The sequence below is a fragment of the Vombatus ursinus genome, unplaced genomic scaffold (genome assembly GCF_900497805.2).
Source record: "Vombatus ursinus unplaced genomic scaffold, bare-nosed wombat genome assembly UNPS02000026.1, whole genome shotgun sequence".
Classification (NCBI taxonomy): domain Eukaryota; kingdom Metazoa; phylum Chordata; class Mammalia; order Diprotodontia; family Vombatidae; genus Vombatus; species Vombatus ursinus.
In genome coordinates, this window is record NW_020939804.1 from 185,713 (window position 1) to 194,516 (window position 8,804).

The 8,804-nt window shown below is 43.2% G+C and overlaps 1 pseudogene; it reads right to left on the reverse strand.

Moving 5' to 3' along the window:
* Positions 1-6,313: 6,313 nt before the first annotated feature.
* On the reverse strand, positions 6,314-6,605 carry LOC114045766 (annotated as a pseudogene).
* Between the last annotated feature and the right edge of the window lie 2,199 nt (positions 6,606-8,804).

Below are 8,804 nucleotides of genomic sequence, written 5' to 3' on the forward strand. Positions count from 1 at the left end.
AGTAAGGGCCAAAATCCTGAACTGATCTTTTCTTCCTGAGTGAACTGAGAATGCCCCTTCCTGTGTCAACAGCTGAAGCTGACCAGGAGCATTCTTCTGTTTATGACCACTAAGGCACCTTTGACCCAGACACTACCTTGAATAATGGGACTTTTCTTGTCTTGGTATCCTATGGACACATGTTAATGGTAAAGGAAACACAGATATCCTGAATCTGGCATTTGACATTCTCCTGTCTCATTGGATTTACAAGCTACTCAAGTAAGAAAGTTCCTTTCTCACGCTGTGGTTAAACATATATAGAGACCATAAATCTGAATAACACAGACATCCTGAGGTAGGATTTAAATGTCCTCCTAAAATTGCTTGAGTCAGTCAGAGTTCAAACTCTGGCTGCATGTACGTGTCACTAACTTAAGGGAACAGACAATATGGATTTACTTGTCACCTAGCTTGTTGTCTCTTTAACCACCTAATTAACTAATTAGGTTGACTAATCTTATGTATTTTTTTTCAGTTCTGTGTTCCAATTCTTTGTAGTTCAATGCATTTAAAAACAATGCTCTGAGAAGACTTCACCAGGCTGCCCAAAAGGCCAATGACAAGCAAAAATGATGAAGAACTCCAACTCCATAGGGTCTCACTTGTAACCTCATCAGCTCCCACGGGCTGAGCTGTCATTTCCAACAGGCGACTCCTGGATCTACACACCTAGCGTCAATCATTCCCTTTCACTTTGGTCCTAGATTTCCAACTGCCTATTGAATACTTTGAATTAGATGTGCTGGAGATAGCTTCAATTCCATGGGTTGAAACCTGAACTCATTAGCCTTTCCCCCAAGCCTTCCATTTGCCCAGACTTCCCAATTTCTGCCAAAGGCAGCACCATCTTTCCTGTGTCTCAGGTTTGTATACTAGGTGTTATGGCCAACTCCTCATTTGCCTTTACCTTACCTATCCAAGCAGATGCCAAACCTTGCTCTCTCTAACCTAAATTTGTGCCATCTCTCCCTTCACAAACATGTCTACCATCCAACTCCTTCCCTCCACTTATGCTAGATGCTGCTCTGCTCCAGTTGTCTAGATTACTGCATTATTGCCTGGTTGCCCTGCTTGTCTTAAGCTTCTCACCATTCCAGTCGATATTGCTGCCCGCCATCACCAAAGTCATTTTCCTTGAGTATTGATCTGACCGTGTCACTCCCCAATCCAACCAATCCAGTAGCTCCCTATTGCTTCTAGGATCATCCATAAACTGTCCTGTTTGGCGTCTCAAGCCCTTCACAACTTGGCTCCAACCTATCTTTCCAGACTCATTGGATATTGCTTTCCCTCACACCCTCTGTAATCCATCCTTGCATCATCAGTCAGGATAAAACCAAGACTTTACATTCATAGAGTGCTTGAAATTTTATCACTGGCACTGGCTTTGTCCACATTATCTTACTGGATCTTCACGATAACTCTGGAAGTTGGGTTGAACAAGTATTGCTATCTCCATTTTATAGAGGAAGAAACTGGGGCTCAGAGCAAAGGTTAACTATAATAGCTAGAGTCCTGGGCACAGCCAGGATCTGAATTCAGGACCTCTGACTCTGATTTGTTGTTATCGAGTCATTTTCAGTCATGTCAGACTCTTTGTAATTCCATTTGGGGTTTTCTTCAGCTGCCTTCTTCTTCTTCTTCTTCTTCTTCTTCTTTTTTTTTTGGTTAGACAATGTGGTTAAGTGACTTGCCCAGGGTCACACAGCTAGTAAGTGTTACGTGTCTGAGGCCGGATTTGAACTCAGGTCCTCCTGACTCCAGGGCCGGTGCTCTATCCACTGCGCCACCTAGCTGCCCCCTCCATTTCTTCTTTGGAGCCATGCTTGGACTTTGTAATTTTGCAATGTTCATTATTCTTTATTGAGTGGGAGTTTTGTTTTGTTTTTTCCACATACATTGTTGTCATCATGGTGTATATTGTTTTCTTGGCTCTGCTTGCTTCACTCTGCATCAGTTCATGTAAGAGTTTCCATTCGTTCTATTCACCATTCCTCATAGCACAATAATATTCCATGATATCCATGCACCACAATTTGGTTAGCTGTTCCCTAGTTGAGAAAAAGTTTACTAGAGATAAATCATATAGGCCAGACTCTTAAGGAATCTGAATATTAATAACCCCCGTAGGGACGAACAGGCATGAGAGAGCCTCAGCCTTTTGGGAGTGAGAGAGTCTCAGTATTTGAATGGGGGTCAGGGTGGATCTTATCTACACTAAAGTAACTTTAGGTGGCCAGAGGAGGGGGCTGGGAAAAGGGTCTAGGTGAGAATTCCAACTGGAAGGTCTGAGAGATTGAATAGACAATGGGAATAGATTAGGAAGGGAACTGGAAGGAGGAAATTTGAAAGGCATCTGCATAAGATCAAAAGGTAGGGCTCAGGCTTTCAAAGGGAGATAAGGGGAGTGGAAGAGGAACCAGAGCCCAGAGTAAAAAAAAAAGTTTAAGGGTTTTCTGGGGCCCTTGGACAGATGGGAGCCAAATTCCCTTTGGCGAAAGGGGCAAAGGTCTCGGCTTCAGAAACTGAATGATGGGCCCATAACCCATCAGATTGAATCAAGCGGTCACAAGTGAAGAGGGGAAACAAAATTATTTTTGCTTTTTGACCAATCCTATGGTTTCATTTGTCCTGAGGAATTCCCAATGAGGACATTCTCCTTTATAAATACAGATCAATCCCTGCTCTGTCACTTATGGTATTTGAGAGTGGGCCTAGTGCACCAAAAGGTTGAGGGACTGGCCCAGGGTCACACAGCTAGAATTGGTCAGAGGATGCATTTTCCAAAGATAATTTTTCAAGTCAAAGATTTGGGAGTATCATCCTACCTATTGTACCCAAATCCCTAACCTGGCCATGTACTCTGGGTATGTTTAACTGATCAGCGGTTTCTCCACCTTCTTCTGCTCCAGCTTATGATCACAGAGAGCCAGACGATGAAGTCACATTTTGCTGGCATGAACATATTTGTCCAAGGTTGGTGTTCTACCAGGTTCTCTACTTGCTGAAGTCTCTTTGACCGCACTTAGCAAGAGAAAAAGGAGTGGTATTACTTTAAGAGGATCAGTCAGCAGTCTGAACAGAAACATCCAATTATTCATCTTCCTATTGTTTAAGGGTGCATGACTACATTATAGTGAAACTAAGGTTGATCAAGGCCAACAATTCCTCAATTTTAAAAAGCAACCTTTACTACTAGTACAAATAAGCAATTCTCATCTTCTTTGTCAATTCAGAAAATGGACTTCTCAATTTCTTGCTCTGATAGCTCATTTACTTTTACATGCTAGATATTGGTGAAACTTGAATTGCATTTTTCAAATATCAGAAAGAACATTCATTGGTTTTCATTTTTCAAAGACTCACTTTAAATTAAATGGTAGTGTGGAAATGCATATTGTTTGTTTTTTTTTAAGCGTTCTTAATGCTTCTTCATAGGAAATTATTTAATGATTCTATCCAAACACAATGGTACAAGGTGTGAGAGATGATCTCTCAGAAGTAAAGCCTCCTCAAAGGGTTGATAGTTTTTGTTAATAGTTCTCACAAAGGGTAGCAATTAGGAGATCTCTGGTCATTTGGAGAGAGATAAGGTCAGAAGCCAGATAGTGGGAGGAGAGAAATTGGAGGCACCTGTTGTAGATGGCCTTCTCAAGGAATTTAATTCTATTGTTGAAACACACTCCCTTCTGCCCTTGTCCAAACCCCCTCAGACCCTGTTTTTAAGCAAGTAGCAGAAAGAATAGAATAGTTTTACCGCGCCCCCCCCCCCCAACCTAAGCTGCAAGACTTCCTTCGGGGCAAACTTGTGTACTCTGTTGCTGGGGGAGATTTCCGTGAATAGGTTGTGCCCCTTGAAGCCCAGCCAATGGGATAAGGGGCAGGGGGTTAGGGAGGAGGAACTCTCATTAGGGTTTAAATAAACCTTGCTTTCTCTGTAACCAACTTTGTACTCATACTCCCTGGCCAGCAACATTAGGGTGACCACGGGCGGTACCCTTTTTCATGAGAAAGCAATAAACTCCTTTCTGCTTTCAAGGTACCTAAGTCTTTGTTTTGAATTTGAGTAGTGGTCTCTGTCCCACACAAAGGGAAATGTGAGTCACACTTCTGCCAGAAGCTCTAGAAGCAGATTCTTCTACCGATGTTTTCAATAAACACAAGTTTACCACAAATACGAAGCACCACAAAGAAATATTGGGAATGTCAACTAAAGTATGACATGACTACAATTTTGTAAACTTCTGACATATTCAGTTGAATGTGAAGTTGAAAATGAAAGTGTATAAGAGATATAAAAGTTGGTGTGTCTGATGTGGTGCTAAGTGACAAGTTTGAAAATATAGAATTTCAAAAGTAAAATAATCATCCAATCCAATTACAGAGTTCCGAAGGCTTGATGCTGAGCATTTTGCTAGACATCTTTGTTGTAACAATGCCATAGTCATTTTAGTTCATAGATTTTGTATTCCTATTGTGTCTTTCATGAATCAAGAAAAACATAATTTCATAAAACAAATCCAAAAGATCTATCAATTCCTGCAGTTCAGAAAGCCAAGTGGAGAAAATACTGAAATTATTTTCCCCCACACACCAACTAAATGGTTACCTTGTTCATGCTAACATTGGCTTGAAGGCCTTCCACGGTTGCATTTCCTGCTTGGGAATAAGATTGGTCTGTGCTTGTTTTTGGTCAGCCCTTCCTCTAGAACTGTACTCTATTTTTCTTCCTTTGCTATGTTGCTTGGAGGAAGGCTGAAAAGATGGAAATGGTGATTTTTTCCAGTATTCATATTGTTGACAAATTTCAGGATTATCAACATCCCCTCTTTTGAAGCCTGTCTGCAAGGTCACTTCAGCTCTACACTCAAGCAACGCAACTTCCTAAGCCTTAGAATCTCTGATCTACCTGGCGTCCTATACCAGGAGCCTCAACACCTCAACTCAATTTCTCAGCTAGGAAGAGTCAGGTAATCTGAAGAGCAAGGAACCCTATACATATGTAACTGCAATGAACATGGAAGGCAGATGGATGGATGTGTTGAAGTGTAGATTCTAGGGGTGCTGAGACCCCAAAATCACGACATGTGGGTCCTGCCCAAATGAATTTGACCCAAGTCTTCTTTCAGCCAAAGACAAAGTTTTATTAGAAATGAACCATACAGGTCAGGCTCTTAAGGAAGCCTGTAAGGATGAGCAGGCATGAGGAAATCTCAGTGTTTGCATGGGGGCCAGGATGGATCTTATATACAGCTAAGTCATTTGGGGTGACCAGAGGAGTTTAGGGAGAAACCCAGTGGAAGTGTCTGGGAGGTTGAATGGGGTCATCTGGGGATAGACAATGGAGGGCTAGGCTTTAGTAGGGTGACAAAGAACTGGAAGATAGGGAAGGAAGAGGTTGAATGGGGTCTGGATAAGATCAAAGATGGGAAATATACTAGGCTTCATTAGGGTATCAAAGGGAGGTGGTGCCTAGGCTATAAGGCCACTTGACAGGAATAATAATCAGGAGACTGCTAGACTTCCTTGACCAGATATGTGAGTTCAAAGAAAATGGAAGGATTTTCTGGGGCCCTTAGACAAATGGGACCCAAATTCTTTTTGGTGTGAGGGGCAAAGGTCTTGGCTTGGGCCCATACCCCATCAGATGGATGGATGGATAGATGGATGCATGCTTTAAAAAACTGATAACTTTTAAGGTCACGATTATACTGCCTCTGGGAAAAGACAACTCTTGAATGAAGGCTCCTGACTTGGGGAGGGAGCAAGAGTCCTTTTTTTTTTTCTCTCTCTAGAACAGATGAATCACTTTATTGAGAATCAGCCCTCAACTTGACCACCATCATTGCCATATCAGGTTTCAACAAAGAGAAGAGGTATCATATTTGCCCCTCAACAATGGCTTTAAATCTCTACAGTAGGAAGCAGTATGAAGGCATGAATAAGGTGCTACTGAAAAAGCTGGGGGTGATATAGTTATGCCTCCTCCCTATTGTGACAAATCCTCAATTTCTTTTTTTTTTTTTTTTTGGAGTGGGGAGGGAGAAGGAATATGTGTTCCCATCAAACCGGCTGGATACACACTTTCCAAAGTAGGGTGGGACTCCATAACCAAACAACATATCCCAAGGCCTGGCTGTCCAAAACACTCCTTATCCCAGTAGGAGTCTTTTTCTTGGAGGGGAGGGGAAGTACAGAAGGTGGAGGCAACCATCCTCATTTTGAAGAAGTTCCATCTGGGGTGGAGGGAGTTTGAGCACCCACTTGGGGTTTAGGGGTGGTTGGTCCCGGAAGCTTTGGCCTTGTCTTCCAAATCATCTAGGAACTGCTCCCGGGCCAGCGGGTAGAGTGGATAGCCATAAATGGCCAACACCAAGGCCCCGATGCTCAGGCCCATCAGGATGCTGGGGCCCGCTGCTGCGGAAGCATTTTCTGCCACTGGGAGAGAGAGCTCCACCTGCCCCATAAAATGCAGTTGGGCTGGGCTCAGTTTCTCTCGGGTGCTGCACTGCCGAGGCCTTCCTGGCCTCGGATCCCGCTCCGCCAGCACCAGCATCAGCCATCTCACTCCTCGACCTGCTCCAGATGGGGTCAGAGCCCCAGCGCACACCAGGGAGGACGGCAGCCTGTTGGTCATCGAGTCCCTCTGATAATTCACTTTGCTTAGCATTCCTCCCTCACAAAACATAATACTAGGTACATTCTAACTGTTGAGTAAATACTCTGTAATGAAATAATTCACTGAAAATACTGGCTGTCCCCATGCACTTGGAACGATTGAGACAAGGCCTAGTATTCCACAGATGACCTACCCAAAGGGCTAGAGCCTGCCTCCTCTACCTATTTTTCTGTTTCAAAATAAAATGGATCCACTTGAGCTGGCCACTTGTTATCCCTCACTCATAACAGATGACTTTTTCCATCATACATTTCACCATCAATATCCTTTACGCCCTTTTTGAGCATAGGTCGAAACAATGATGAAGATGATAATAAGAACAACAATAATGGCTAGCATTTACTTAATATTTTAAGATTTTTAGAGCATTTTCCATGTGTTGACTCATCTGATCCCACAGCAATCCTGTAACATAGGATTATCCCCATTTTACAGGTAAGGAAACTGAGACTCATAACCTGTGAATTGATTGGTATAGGAATTCTCCCAAGGGTGGAGTCTCTAAAGTAGATCAAAGCTAGAGAAGTGGAAGGTCTCTTAAAGGAGGTGCCAATTGAGCTGAACCCTGAAAGGGAGCAATGGGTTGATTCCAGGACACAAAAGGAAGGAAAGCATTCTAGCTATGGTAATAGCTTTGTCCTAGAGTTAGGAAAGAGGATAGGGACTGGACTTGTGATTTCATATGCATTGGGGACTTGCTCTCAGTCAGAGTGCATTTAAGTGCCTACTATGTGCCAGGCACTGTGGTAAGTGCTAGATAGGGAAACTCCCTCTACCAGTGCAGGTCAGTTCCTTCCCTGAAATTGAGAGTCTTAAGAGAATTGCCTGGAGCCCCAGGGCCACACAGCCAGGATATGTCAGAGATAGGACCTGACCCCAGGTCCTCTTGGCTCCTCCTCCATTACAATTTCTTCAACCTGAATGTCCTTATTCAAAGCAAATCTCTAATGCTGTTCTTTGAGGAAAACACTTCTATCTCTTGACTCCAGGCCTGTTCACTGGCTGTCCTGCCATGCTTTCCCTCCTTATCTCTGCCTCCAGGCTTCCCTGCATTCCTTCAAGCCCTGGCTAAAGCTTTTATTGAATTTTCTTGAGCCAGAATTCCATGGAAGATTTGAAGATCCTCATTCCAGGTATTGCTAATATCCAACTAGCTCAAGCTTGGGTGGGGGATATAGATTCTTTGTCTAGATTGGCCAGTGCTGGGGGTGGTCTGGGTATAGGGATAGTCTTGCTGGCCAAGAGTGATGTGATGTCACTCTCAGCCCTCCACTGGAGTGAGGTACCTTCTCTTTGTAAAGTCCACTTCTTTAATTGTTAACCAATCAGAGTTGATTGCTACCCTAAGAAAACACTCCTCTTCTAAAGGGCATGTAAACCATGAGCCTGCTACCATGATTGCCTTTGGCATTTGAGGGTGCCACTGACCCTTTTGTTGAAAATGCTGGCATTATTAATAAAATCACTAATTACCCAGAAACTGTCTCTCGAACATTTTAAACGCCATAGGGGAATGAGTAAATAGGAGATGTACAATGAAAAAGAACTGGTTGACAATTTTAAACTCATCAGCTGAGGTATACGTGCACCACAGTTGGCGATCTCATTTTTGGAAGGCTGATAGAGCTAAGCAAGTAGCTGCTAACCAGAACATACCCTTAGCCTTTTCTTCCATACTCAAGTTTTCATTGGGTTTGTCTGTATTTCTCCATTGCTCTCATTGCATTCCACTTTGTATCATACTTCTCTGTGCATAGGGTAGAACTCCCTGGTTTAGATGGTAAGGTATTTGAGGGTAAGAACCGGACTCATTTTCAGCTGGTAGCACAATCTCTCTTGCACATGGTTGTTGCTCACTAAATATTTGTGAAATTTGACTTTTCTTTGCACAGTAGAAGGTGAGGATATAGCCCTCATTGCACTAAATGATGATGAAGGCAGGCTCAGAGTGTATGTCCGTCTCCAAGAATGGGGGATCTGTCCCAAGCCAGATGCCACAGAGACACATTTGGATTAGAGTACAGATCAAAATGAGAGAATAAGATGTTGTGCAGACCAGCCACCACCTGAGTTTGCTCCCTGC